The 14,722-nt window shown below is 41.7% G+C and overlaps 1 protein-coding gene across 2 annotated transcripts in view; it reads left to right on the top strand.

Annotated features, from left to right (window-relative positions):
• Positions 1 to 66: 66 nt before the first annotated feature.
• The window catches only part of FAM118B (family with sequence similarity 118 member B), a 47,073-nt gene continuing 32,417 nt past the window's right edge, over positions 67 to 14,722 (top strand). Inside the window, exon 1 of one of the 2 annotated variants that reach the window (XM_038535699.1) lies at positions 67 to 169. The gene's annotated coding sequence lies outside the window, so the exon portion shown is untranslated. Of the gene's footprint in view, positions 170 to 10,716; positions 10,742 to 14,722 lie in introns of those variants that run through there. The other variant, XM_038535700.1, reaches the window with a different exon arrangement.

Here is a 14,722-nt window from a genome sequence, read left to right as displayed (position 1 = left end):
CGTGCCTTAGAGGGGGGAGCTGAAGGGAGGATGGAGTGGGCGGGGCCGGAGGGTCACGTGGGGGCGGGCGGGGGCGGGGCCTGGGGCAGTCACGTGGGGCGGTGCGCGCTGAGTGCGGCTGCGCCGGCCGGTAGCTGCAGCTGGAGCGGTGGCGTTTGGAGGAGACTCGGTGAGTGTGTTGGGAAGCCGGGCTGGGGCTGGGAAATGCCGGTTCTCCCAACGCTTTAACGTTTTCGCGTCTCCGGGGATTCCGTTCTCGGAGAGCATTGCACTGGGAGCCGTTTGTCCCTCTGGGAGGAGATCGCGCTCAAGACCACTTCCCCGCCCCCGCGCCCCGTGGAAGCGATGCCCCATAAACGCTCGTCCCGGAGCCTTCCCGGGCGCCTGCCTCGTCCCTCTTGGCAACCACATCCCTGGTGCCCGGCCAGGCCCCCGGGGGACGCGTCGTGTCGCCTCTCATTTCCTCGCCGTTCGACCTTCGGAGATGCCCGGATCTCTGTAGGCTCTCCACCCCTCACCTCCTCTTTGTTTCAGGTTGCAACCTGTGCTCTCCCGGGGTGATGGGGAACCCTTCCGTTAAGCCAGGCCCCCCCCCCCCCAGCCCGTATTCCGACCTGCGGCGTACCTTGAGTTTCTTCTCTTCTGCCTCAAGCATGCATTTTCTGGAGTCTCCTCTCCCCCTACGTTCTCCTTGCTCCTTCCAAAGAAAACACTGACAATACGGAGCGCGGACCTCCTCTCCCCTCCCCTCCCCCCTTCACTTTCCCCCTCCCTACTTTGCAACCGCCCTCAAACCCCCCTCTCTCCCTCTCTTACGAGGTGCAGTGTTGGAACTCGCACGCCCCAGTGCAAGCAGTTGCCCTGTGATTTCACCGAGGGGCGCCTGGAAGGATGAACCTCTGTTTGGGGTGATAATGTGAAAAACATCTTGGGACCTACCTGCCATTTGTTAAGGAACCTAACGGCGAGCTCGGAGGGGGTGTTCAGAAAACTAATGGACCTGTACCGACACTAGAGGACACAATTTTTTTTTTTTTTTTAAGACCGCGGAGGATGGAGGCTCCTTGAGTTCTAGCAGGTGGTGGGACTAGGTTTGCGTGTCACCCCTCCGAAAGGGATTGGCAGAAGGGAACCATGTTGGGCAGCAAATAAAGTTGAACAGGTGAAGTGGATCTGACCGGTAGGAGACTTCGTAAGTTGGAGAAGGGTTTGAGCTAGATGTTGGAAGTCATGGGGAGTGTCTGAAGCTTCTTGAGCAGCAGAGAGGCTCCTTGAATTCTAGAAATGAATCTGGCAGTTACTGAACGCAGGACAGATTGAAGAGGGCTTTGAGAGCCGGTGGATGAGCGGGGATGCTGCAGTCTAGGGATCGGGAAGGAGGTGATGCTTCATCCAGTGGTCTTCCCCCCCAACACTGTACCGTTCTTGGAGTCTGAATTGATATATTTTTTTAAGATTTTATTTATTTATTCATGAGAGATACAGAGAGAAGCAGTCTCCATGCAGGGAGCCCCATTTGGGACTCCATCCCGGGACTCCAGGATCACACCCTGGGCCAAAGGCAGGCGCCAAAGGCTGAGCCACCTGGGCGTCCCTGAGTCTGAATTGATTTTGAGCACAGGTCAGGTTGTATCGTTGAAGCTGCTGTTGAAGTCTCAGTCCTCAGTCCCTTGAGGATTCGCTCCTGGTTTCTTTGTAATCCCCACCCACATCAGGCCACAGAGTAAACTCACAAATACTCATTCCTTAGATGGCCGCAGTGCATCACAGAGATATGTTAGATGGGTCTGAACATTTGAATTGTCTTCTTTCTGTCAATTTTTGATCTGAAGATTGGAGGAAAAGTGTTTGTAATCCGCAGGGAGGAAGGCTTGTGTATGTTTCTGTAATAAGACAGGTGATCAGGATATAAATTCGAAGAATCCTGAGGGAGGTTGGGAAACTATCTCTTTTTTTTTTTTTCTTCTGCAAATTCACAGATAAAATACAGATCTATAATACTTGAGAATTGTTACCTCTTAATGATATGCTGCAGACCCAGGTACTGATTTTACTAATTTCGCTTAGGTCCGGGAAGCCTCCTTTTCCAAGGCTCTGAAATGTGAATGTGAGGGTCTAAAATTATATTGTTAATTACAAACTTGTTTTAGGTATAGGACTTTTGTGTTTTTTGTGTAAGGGCTTTTTCCCCCCTTACCTTGTGCATTCAAGAAATGACACCTGTTCTTGCAGAATTGGCGTTCTCTGTCAGGGAACAAATGAAGAACAACTCAGATGTCAATGCTGGTGACACAGAGCTTGTGTTCCTGGGTTTCAGGGTAACCAAGGTACACATTATAGTGCCTAAGAATAAAAACACTGGTCACTTTTTTTCTGGAGAAAAAAGTTTTTCAGGTTTTTCTTTTTGAAACTGTAAAATATTTGAAGGATTCAAAGGTTTTGTTTGCTTGTTATCAGTACAGCTTTAGTCAAAATGGGTACAGAAGTTACATCTTAATGTTTTTAGCATATGGTTATTTAAAGTAGTGTTGCTTTCTGTATATACAAGAAGTTATGCAAATATGCTGTCTTGTTTTAATGTTAGGTTACCTCCTTCCTCTTCTCGTTCAATTGATTTTATTTTAGGCAGTTCATTTTTCTACTTCAGCACCAATGTCACAGTCTCTTTTTGGTTGGGGACTGTTCTTGTCTGTACTGTTGTCTTAGTACAAGGAAGAAAATTCTATAGTGATGTCTAGTGGTATCCTCTTTCTTAGAGAGTACAAGCATGACTTATTTACATAGATTTTGACAAGTCATAATGTGTTCCCCCAACATAACTATTTAAAGAAGTATCTGAAGATTTGTTTTTGAGGCTATTTCCTGATCTGTGCAAGAACACAGTCGCCTTTTTATTTCAAAAACATTGAGTGACTAATAAAAGAACTTGTGTTTAAATATCACAGAGTTAAGATTAATTAGCAGCATGAGGTTGGTTTCTGGCTTCTCAAACATTGATTTGCAGGTTGCAGATTAACCAACAATTCAGTTAAGAGCAGGAAGTACTTGGATATCCTTTTACGGTTTTAGATTCAAAGAAGCAATTAGCAGGAGCCCCTTGGAGGTGTCCTGGAAAGTGCAGTTACTGGCAGCTGCGATCTTGGGGACTAGTCCCAGCTCAGCTGCTTGTGAACCTGAGCAAGTAATTTGGACTCAGTTTTCTGTCTTTTAAAAGAAGATCCTTAAAAAAAAAAAAAAATTAATTAATTAATTAATTAAAAGAAGATCCTTATAGCTCCAAGCTTCTATTCTTTGAAGATTTTCTAGTGACACTTAAGAACTTTCTTAAGTGGAATTTATTTCAGATTTATCTTGCATACATTTAGCATAACCACAGAGAATCAGGATTCTGCTCTTGTCCCCAGAATTTAACCTTATGCCACTGAGCTAACATTTATTATTTGGAGGTCACCTTATTGAGTAGTGTTGGAATGTACCTTAAGATTTCCATGAGAGGGAGTGCAGATAAAAGAAAAAATACTAGAAAACAGTGGTTTTCTAAAACAGTGTTATATACCCATAATATGGGTGTTAGTTCTTTTTTCCATGTCAGCATTCTACTTTTTTTTAAGATTTATTTATTTATGACAGAGAGAGAGAGAGAGAGAGAGAGGCAGAGACACAGGAGGAGGGAGAAGCAGGCTCCATGCTGGGAGCCTGATGTGGGACTTGATCCCGGGTCTCCAGGATCACACCCTGGGCCAAAGGCAGGCGCTAAACCGCTGAGCCACCCAGGGATCCCCCCCATGTCCGCATTTTAAAGAGATTCCATTATACTAATTTCCCTCCTTATATTTTTATTTGGCTTTTGAGTGATGCTCAAGACAGGTCTGACTTAAACCAGTACTTCTCAACTTTTTAATGTCATGGTACATGTGGAAAGAATTATTTCGTGGAGGAAAACTGGAGTCTGCCCACAGAAGACAGCTGGCCTGGTCGCTGAGCTGAGCCCGGTCCCCACCTGACCCTTCAATAGTCTAAGGAGCTCCCTAGCCCGTTGCTTGTTTGACCATTTAAGAGAGTCAGTATTACACAATGAAGGTCTTTACCCAGGCTCTAACTATTGAATTGTATTGTATCTAACAAGGAATTGTATTGCTAACTGTGTTTGTTAAATCTGCCTCTAATTTATTTCTTTTTTATGTGCCTTTATGGTTTTGGCTAGTTTGTGTTTGAAGAGCATACCTATCCTTACAAAGTGATCTTTCTAAAAGTTTGTGAAAAGTCCTTAACTAATGAAGAGATGGGAAATGTTTTTGTCACAGTGCTTTGACCTCATTAGATTATGGGCAATCTTGCTCTGCCTATTTAGAGAAGATAGAAAATTTCTTTAAATAGTTTGTTTTCCGTTAAAAAAGTAATACAGAAAACATGTAAGATAGAGTAGGGAAAAAAGTCATTCATAACTATTCCCCAAATACTGTTGATACCATGTTTTTTCTCAATTCTTTTATCATGCATTTTTTTTCTTAATTGTAAATTTCAAACATTTATAGAAGTAGAGAAGATAATGAACCCTAGATTTCCATCAGCCAGCTTCTACCAACCAACTCGGGGCCACTCTTGTTCTACACTGCACCTTGACCGCCCAGACGGTGTTGAACCATCTGTAAACACTTTAGTAAGTGTCTGTAAAAGATAAGGGCTGATTTTTAACAAAATCTACAATGCCATTATCACACCACTTTCTTAGTATCGCTGAGCAAACAGTCGACAAATTTTCCAGTTGGTCTCTCTTTTTAAGTAGTTGATTTGTTTGAATCGAGACTCAAGAAAAATCCACACATCATGAATGCTCTTTTAATTAGAAGAATAAAACTGTGGGCATTCAGAAGAGATGTGCAGCCTGTACCTGAGGATGCTTAGAGCACACGGGATTAGAGCTTGCACTTTGGAGACAGAAAGGTGGTTTCAGAATCCTGGCTCTGCAATTTGCTAGCTGTGTAACCTTGTGCAAGTTGCTTAACCTCTCTCACTTTAGCTTCTTTGTCCTGTGAAATGTGGATCATATCTGCCTTAGGACTACTGTAAGGATTGAGTGAGTTAATGCAGGTTAAAGCACTCGTGTAGAACTTAGCACATAGTTAAGTCTCAAAAAATATCAGGTTATGTCTTGCATACTAGTATAGCACGAGGTTCATAGATTTGTTAAGTAAATCTTAAACAGAGTAAGAATCAAGAGGTAGGGAATTTAGTCTGATTCTGCTACTTAGGTGATTAACTTCAGTGTTTTGGACCTTAAATTTCTCACCCCAAAAAGCAGGTGTGGTGAACAATTAGATGATTTCTGAAATTCCAGTGCTTGCTAGAAATAAGGCAGCATGGTATTTTTAGAGCATGAGCTTTGAAAACACTGAGATTTGCATCAGGCTTTGCCATTTATAAGCATTTGTTCTCAGCCTCTGTTTTTTCATATGTATCACAGAATTAATAATACCTAATAAGGTTGTTGCGGTGAGAGACAAGATCAATGTGTATGATGCCTATCATGTAGAAGGTACTCAACTTATTAGTCAGCATTTTGTGATTATAAGTTAAAATAAGATCATTGCATTACAGCATTTTCAAGACTGAAGAACTATATATTTTGAGGGCATTTATGTAAATGAAGATGAGCAAAGTATCTTCAGGGAAAAGGAATATTCATTGGAAGGGTGAACATGAAAAACCATGTTTCTAGAACATGAACATTGGAAAATTGAAGAACTATTCAACCATGTGGTTGGATAAAAGCCAGAGGATATCAGGATCCCTAGAGAAATGCAACAAGGTATTTGCAACAGATAGTTGCTTAAGTTGAATAAACCTGTTTTCTGCATTTATTTGAAAATTTGAACAACAGTAAGTGAAAGATGTGGATTGTTGTGTGTGTTTCATTTGGTGGTGATTGGAATACGCTGTAAGCATTTTACTCTAATGAGATTGTTAGGTGAATGAAAATAACCTCCACTAGCTATTAGGAGAGCTGCACTGATAGCTGAGTTGGAAAACCAAATCCACGCTTGAGTTTACTGATCCCCATGTTCTAGGCAGCATTTCCCCAACTTGCCTGACTATAAGAATTGCCTTCGTACTTTTTTTTTTTTTTTTTTATTCATGAGAGGCACAGAGGCAGAGACGTAGACAGAGGGTGGAGCAGGCTCCATGCAGACAGCCCTATGTGGGACTCGATCCCAGAACCCCAGGATCACGCCCTGATCACGCCCCCAGAGGCAGATGCTCAACTGCTGAGCCACCTCCATCGTACTTTTAAATCTACAGATCCCTTCTCTAGAAATTTTGATTCAGGAAAATGCTGAATTAAAGCTCAGGAATCTCCTGCCCTCCCTCCTCCCTGCTCCATAAGACCTTGAGCTAAAAGTTCTTCTGTTTATGAATAAACTAGAAGAAGGGTAAGGTTACTAAAGAATATAGAGAGAAGGGCAGCACAGGTGGCTCAGCAGTTTAGTGCCGCCTTTGGCCCCGGGCGTGATCCTCAAGAGCCGGGATCGAATCCCACGTCAGGCTCCCTGCATGGAGCCTGCTCCTCTCTCTGTCTCTCATGAATAAATAAAATCTTTTTAAAAAATTGTATTAAAAAAATATAGAGAAAAATGGCAGATTTTAAATATTGTTTTTTTCCCCTTTTTTTTTAATTAAAGTAATTCACATGTATGTTGTAAAACAGTGCTAAAAGAAGTGTTGGGGGGGGAGGAGCCAGTCCCTCCATTCTCCCCATCTCATAATCTCATTCTTTAGAGGCAGCCTCTGTTATTTTGCTCTTTCCTCAGGCATTATCTTCATATTTCTAAATCATTTGATATGTTATTTCTTGTTTTTTTCTCCCCCCAGTGTTTGGCCTATTGAGCTAGTTGATCTGTCTCCGCTCCACTCTTGTGTTTAGCTTGACCTTTGCCTGTTTTTTTTCCCACATACCTACATACCGTTAATTTTTTCTCAGATGCTCCAACATAATTGCCACATTCTTACGAGTAACATTTCCCATAAGCTCACATGTGTCACTTGATGTTTCCAATTGAGAACTACCACCCAGGTATCATTCAGGAACTGCCCTTCACTCTCCTCCTGGGTTGTCATCCATGTCCCATTTCTTGGCTTACATCTCTATTTCCTGAGAAGTATCTGAATGCCCACAAACTTGTCTGACCGTTTGGAATTGTTACAGAATTCTAGGTTGGAAATAATTTTCCCTCAGAATTTTGAAGGCATGGTTGTACCAGGTTACTGGTATGTGTAATTGCTCTGGAGACCTAGCAATCACATCCTTTTTTATGAGACCTTGTTTCGTTAGTTTTATTTTTCTCTTTCCTCTCTTACTGGGAGCTTTTAGAATATTCTGACCCTGGCGTTTTGGACTTTCTTAATGATGTACTATAGTATATGGGTTCTCAGTGGACTCTTTTTTTTTTTTTTTTTTTTAAAGATTTATTTAGGGATCCCTGGGTGGCGCAGCGGTTTGGCGCCTGCCTTTGGCCCAGGGCGCGATCCCGGAGACCCGAGATCGAATCCCACATCTGGCTCCCGGTGCATGGAGCCTGCTTCTCCCTCTGCCTGTGTCTCTGCCTCTCTCTCTCTCTCTCTCTCTCTCTCTGTGTGACTATCATAAATAAATAAAAATTAAAAAAAAAAAAGATTTATTTATTTACTTATTCCTGAGACATGAGAGACACACAGAGAGAGAGGCAGAGACATAGGCAGAGGGAGAAGCAGGCTCCATGCAGGGAGCCTGATGCGGACCTCGATCCTGGGTCTCCAGGATCACGCCCCGAGCCGAAGGCAGGCACTAAACCGCTGAGTCCCCCAGGCTGCCCTCAGTGGACCCTTTCATTCTAACTAACGTCCTTCCACTCTGGGACATTTTCTTCTAGTTCTCTGGTTTCTACCTCCCTCCCCTCTTTTCTTTCTCTCTGATCCTATTTCATAATATCCATACTTGTTATATGGATATGATAGCTTCAAAGAGGACCCATTGAAGTTTTTTAGTTCTTACTCTCTGCATCAGAGCAACTTTACAATCTATTGCTGGAATGAATATCAACCCCCAAATAATGGCAAGCCCCTGCATGTAATGAGAACTTAGTGCTTCCCCCTACAGTTTGATAGATCCCATTAAGCCATGTCCACCGGGACTGGGAGGGTCTAGCCTTCCGCTCAGGCCCTCGTTGTTCCCATTCTCCCTGTATTTCCTCACTCCCCTCAGGCACTAGAAGTAAATGTACTACTACTTTATTTTACTATGGACACATCTACTGCTGCTCTTTTGATGAATCTGTGAGCTATCTGAGTACTGTTGAAAGTTAATTTTATTAAGAGAAATGAAGGAAGAAAAGTTGAAAGGAAAACGAAAAGAGGAGCTTATTCGTAATATGGAAATTTTACAGGGTAAAGACTGGCAAACTAACAAATACGATTTTCTGAATTGATGCGCAGAAGCCAGCATGCTTGCACTTCTTTCAAGAGTTTCTTGAAAACTGCTTTTCTCCACGGAAACCAAAGTATCAACGGTCGTTATCACCAGGTGGGATTACAGGGTGGTTTTCATTTGCTCTTTGTACTTTTGTGTACTTGACATATTTCTGCAGCGCCTCCTGGGGACCTTTCCTTCGCTAGTCAAGGAGGAGAGGTGCTTGCTTTCCTCTGATCAAGTGTCCACGTCCCCTGAGCTCCAGCTGCTCAGCCCTCTGTTCTGCTCCCTCCAGTTCCTCCCTCCGTCTTGCACTGACCTCCTTCGCTTTTTAACAAAGTATGTTTTTAGGTCTTCCTAACCTGCTTTTCTCTCACCTATTTCTTTCCTCAGTTATTTTTACTGACCACTTTTTAAAACTGATGCTACCCGTTCAGCAAAAGCAGTGCCTTTAAACCGGTTTCTTCTAACTTAGCCTGATTTTCTAGTTGGTGGGGTGGCCTCTGTGGCAGATCCTGCCTCTTTTTGTTTGTTTAGCTCTCAGATTCTTGGTTCAGGTCAAAATAATGCTTTCATCTCAGTTCATTTCCAGATCAAAGAGAATATTTTTCAGTTAATTTTTATTAGAAAAAAAAAAAAACAAATATCCTGTAAAGAACATCAAGCTAGATTAAGGTTACAAAGCTTAAACCACTTTCCTGAGTTGCCTTTCATCCATCATTCCCTTGCTCTTAAGGATTATTGAAATTGACTTACAAGTACATTCCTAAAGTATATGACCCTTCTTTCAAAATCAGTAAATACTTGTGTTGGTGCTTGAAACCGAGAAAGGGAAATAATCATCTATAACCCTGTGACCCAGAGATTATTTCTGCCAGTCAAAAACCTCACAACAGATGATAAGGAACAGATTGTCGAACTGGTTTTTGACCTTTAAGTTTGAAGTATGTCTGAAAGTACCTTTGGGTTGTGAAGGGCTGTATAATCTAGGTATCTCCTGGGTCTGAAACACAGGAGAGCCTGGAGCTAAAAATTGAGATATGGGAGTCGTTAGCATTTAGTTGGTATTTTAAATCATTGGAGTAGCTGGAGGGGGAGGAGAGGAAATATGTAAAGTGATTGGACGGAGAGCCTAAAGCTGTTTGTTTAGTACTCTCAGTTTTGGGGGACTGGACAAAGGAAAAAGAGCTTCCCCTAGAGGGACGGGAGGAAAATCAGAAAAATACGATATCCGGAAGAGAACAGAGTTCAGTGTCAGATGCTTCCAAGACCTAAAGGACGGTAAATACTAATTATTTTACTTAATTTTGCCATGGTGGTATCTATCTCCCATAAAGCTTTTCTTGATCTTCCTTGAGCATAATAATTCATCTTTCCTGTACTTTGTATGTTAAACTTAGCATAAATGTGTTATAAATATTTGTTTACAGTTCTGTTTCACCTTATTTCCCCTAAAAGGTGGAGACCCTTCAAGGGTATGGCCCTTCAGGGTATGATCTTAGTCATCTTTGGTGAGACACTATTGCATTGTGTCTTCACAACATGTACTCCAGAGTCACCCTCCAAATGTGTTAATAGCTAGTGTGTTAATAGCTGTGTGACCTGTAGCAAATTATTTAACATCTCTGTGCCTCAATTCCATTATCTATGATATATGTGGTGTGTGATGATAATAGTGGCTACTTCATAGAAGAGTAAACACTTGTAAAGTGTAGACGACGGTGCCTGCATCATAGATACGATCTAGTGTTTGTTGGACATGAAGTGGTGTGGTAATAGGAATATTGTTGGTGTAGTACCTGGCCCTTAATGGTCATTTTTTTTTTTCTTAATGGTCATTTGAATGTGAAAATTCAACAATTTGGGACTAATACAATCTCAACCATTTTGTTTTATTTTATTAAAGATTTATTTATTTATTTATTCATGAGAGACACACACACACACACAGAGGCAGAGACACAGGCAGAGGGAGAAGCAGGCTCCATGCGGGGAGCCCAATGTGGGACTTGATCCCATGAACCCGGATCACAACCTGAGCCAAAGGCAGGTGCTCAACCACTGAGCCACCCAGGCATCCCCAATCCCTATCATTTTAAACTCTGTAAGCATGTACAGAATGTAGTCATGATCAGGCCTTAGGAAAACTATGGAATAGAAGTGGACAGAATTAAGTGTATATAGCTTTGTTTTATAAAACAAATCTATAGACTTTTCACAAAAGCACTATGTAATCTTAGTTTCTTTTCATGTGGTGTGGTGAAGGAGAAAACCAAAAGATGAAGATTTCCAAAGCAGGTGAGAATTTTTATGTGTAGTGCTGAATAGTATAAGCAAGTGGGTAGTGAGGATGAGTCCCAGAATGCATTTGCTTGGCATGAAAGATACAAGATTTGCCCATTCATCTTGTTTTTACAGCTTATAAAAAGGTATCAGTTGATCTTTTAGACCTCAGATTTTTTTTTTTAAGATTTTATTTATTTATTCATGAGAGACACAGAGAGGTAGAGAGGCAGAGACATAGGCAGAGGGAGAAGCAGGCTCCCTGCGGGGATCCCCATGGGGGACTGGATCCTGGAACTCCAGGATCACACCCAGAGCCCAAGTCAGACGCTTAACCACTGAGCCACCTAGGTGTCCCTCTTAGACCTCAAATTAACTCATAGTGGGTACATACTCGTGGAGTCAGCAAGTATTTGAGCATCTACTGCACTGTATAGATGCTTAACTATATAACAGAGATTGTGCTAGGGGCTGGGGATAGGATGCTAAATAAGACTGTACTTGTCCTAAAAGAGCTTTTATTCTTATGGGAGAGGCCATTCATTGCAAGTGTAAGAGATGCAGATAAGGAGCTGAAGTATAAATGGGGTTGAGGCGGATGGATAACCAGAGTCCATAAGGTAAACGTGTAAGCTGAGGCTTCAAGGATGGCAGGGAGGCAGAAATACTTGAAGAATATACCACCCTAAGCCATGTTCTGTGTGTGAGCCATTAAAGTGTGTGTGTCCTGTGTGGCTCTAGAGCCTGGTGAATGAGGGCTGGGGTGGATAGGATGTTATAAAGAGGACTGCAGGTGTCAGATCAAGCTGAGTCTTGCAGCCGTGATGTGAGGATTTTAATTTTATTAACCACAGTGAGAAGCCATTGAGTGGTTTTAAACTGTGACTTAATCCAATTTGTGTTTTGAAATCACTTTTGCCACTACATAAGCTTTTCTTCTTCTCTAGTCATGTGTAAAGAAAATAGATTTAATATATAAAATACAGAAACAGATTTCTTAGCCTGAAATACTGATGTGTTTGAGTCATTTGCCAGAAAGAGTTCTTGCCTTTAGAATCCACTCTAAGAATCAATTTACATCTTAGATGTCAGAAATCCGAGTTACAAAAATAAAATTTATATATATGAATGTTCAATTAATGTCAGAGGATAGTCTTATTAAAGCATTAAGTCTTAAATCTTTCTTTTGCCTGCTAGAATCAGATTACCATCACTCACTGTTATGATCTGAAAAATAATAGTCCGAATGTTGATTTACTGTGCACACAATGTTCACAGGAATGTGGCTTTTCCCATATGTTCCATTTAAAAAAGAAATGGTTTTTTGTGGGTTTTGCTACGTTAAAAGCATCTAATGGGGTATTTCTTTTAAAATGCTTTGTCTGTAATACAGGAAATTCTTTCTTGTAATTCTAATCAGGAGCAGCATTTTGCATTTGAGTGAGTTCATTCAGTCAATATCTGAATGTCTACCATGTGCCAGGTACAGTTCTAGGATCTTGGGATATATTGTGAACTAAACAAAGATTCCTGTCTGTGAAGAGCTTATTCCCGGTGGGAGGAGAGAGATGACAAATAATAAATATAAATACTGTATTTATACTAATGATAAATATAATTAGTATGTTAGAGGTGTGGGCTTTGAAATAAAAAGTAAAGCAGTTAGGGGAGCCTGGTGGCTCAGTCGGTTGAGCAGACGGTTCTTGGTTTTGGCTCAGGTTGTGATCGCAGGGTTATGGGATTGAGCCCTGCATCAGGCTCTGTGCTCAGTGCAGAGTCTGCTTGCGATTCTTTCATTCTCCTCTGCCTCTCCCCCTGCTTGTGCACTTGCTATGAATGAATGATTGAATGAATGAATGATGTATCTGTCTTTAAAAAGTAGAGCAGTTAATGCATTAAGTGGAGAGGTTGCAGATTTTAGTAGGGTGGTTGGGGTAGCATGATTGAGAAAATATGATTTGAGCAAAAACTTGAACCTTGGGAAGAGAATAGCAGATAGAAGAACCAAGCAACACAAAGAAAAGCTCCTAGGCCAGAGTATACCAGGCCTATTTGAGTACCAGGAAGGAGGCTAGTGTGTCCAGAGGGAGGGACAGAGTTTCTTGGCTTTCTAGGTACGAGTTTCTCAATTTCAAAAAAGTTCATAAGCCAAAATACATGAAAAATAGGGCAAGAATTTCCATCCTGTGAATGTTCTGTAGATGGTAATCGATGAACACCTAGACTCATGTCTTGAATTAGGTAATTCCAAAGTAACACAAAATTTAAGTTTATTTCATAGAGCAGCTAAACATTCAAAAATCTTTTTTCTATGAATAAGAAATTATGTTGGAGCACGTGCTCTTGAGACCTAGCATTTAGTAAAACTGAAATTTTACCATTCCAGTTTACAGATCTCCAGGTTGAAAGCCAAAAAACCTTTGTTTTATAGGAAAAGATGGCAAGGGTGCCAAATGTACTGGTCTCTAAGAGGAGCAGTGATAGTGTTGAGGATTGGACTTGGTCAGGGGGAAACTGCCCTTTACGAGCAGGTTTGGTTTACTTCCCTTCCTTATTTCTTTCAAGCTCAGTAGTTCGAAGTCTTCAACATTTTTAATTAGGTAGTCTGATTTTCTAGGGTTTTTGTTTTTTGTGGTTTGTTTTTGGTTTTTGTTTGGCTCTGTGAAGTTTTCCTTGTGTTTCTTAAGTTTCCAGTCTAAACACCACACTATATTCATAAAGTCCTAATCAATGACAGTCTAGGAGAGTGTTGCATATCAGATGTATTACATTGGTGTATGATTCAGTGTCCTTTGTTTCAGATGCACAGAGTACTTTATAAAGAACCGATTTATCCAGTGTGATCCCTGGAGTTATTCCAGCCATACTTGCCATAATCTTTTCCTATGTTTCTGAATTTTATTTTTCATAGAGTATCTTTTTATAGTTTCTTAAACTTCTTTCTCATTGATTTCTTTCCCAGTTTGTCGTGGTTGTTTTTTACATTTGAGTCCTATCTGTGAATTGCTGTTCATTGTTTCTAGCCTAGTTTTCCACGAGATTGAAGTTCCTTAAGTAAGACCACTAAAGAAAATGCTTAGAAGCATGGGTCTTTGAGTTTCTGAAGCAGGACATTCTGCAGTTGAACTTTGAATAATACAGTTTTGAACTGCATGGGTTGACTTATATGCAGTTTTTTTTTCAGCATGTAAGTATACTCTTTAATCCTCATCCCCTATTTTACCTCCTCCCACCAGCTCCCCTCTGCATGCCATCAGTTAGTTCTCTATAGTTAAGAGTCTGTTGGGGTGGGGCACCTGGGTGACTCATTCAGTTAAGTGTCTGCCAGCGTCCTGAGATCTAGCCCCACATTGGGCTCCTTGCTCAGCAGGGAGTCTGCTTCTCCCTTCCCCTCTGGCTGCCACCACCCCTGCTTGTGCTCTTTCTCTCTCTGTCAAATAAATAAAATCTTTAAAAAAAATATGTAAGAATCTTGTGGGGTGCCTGCCTGGTTGGCTCAGTTGGTTAAGCATCTGGCTTTTGATCTCAGCTCAGGTCTTAATCTCAGGGTTGTAAGTTCAAGCCCCCAGCTGGACTCCACATTGGGCATGAAGCTTACTTAAAAAAAAAAAAAAAAAAAAAAGTTTGCCTCTTGGTTTGTCTCCCCCCCCCCCCTTGCTTCTTTGTTTTGTTTTGTTTTTTATTTTTTTATTTTTATTTTTTTAAATTTATTTATGATAGGCACACAGTGAGAGAGAGAGAGGGGCAGAGACATAGGCAGAGGGAGAAGCAGGCTCCATGCACCGGGAGCCCGACGTGGGATTCGATCCCGGGTCTCCAGGATCGCGCCCTGGGCCAAAGGCAGGCGCTAAACCGCTGCGCCACCCAGGGATCCCCCTGTTTTGTTTTTTAAATTCCACATACAGGGACACCTGGGTGGCTCAGTGGTTGAGCACCTGCCTGCCTTTGACTCAGATTGTGATCCTGGGATCGAGTCCCACATCAGGCTCCCTCTGC

The sequence above is a fragment of the Canis lupus genome, chromosome 5 (genome assembly GCF_011100685.1).
Source record: "Canis lupus familiaris isolate Mischka breed German Shepherd chromosome 5, alternate assembly UU_Cfam_GSD_1.0, whole genome shotgun sequence".
NCBI classification, from domain to species: Eukaryota; Metazoa; Chordata; class Mammalia; order Carnivora; family Canidae; genus Canis; species Canis lupus.
This window is presented reverse-complemented; position numbering and strand designations above follow the sequence as displayed.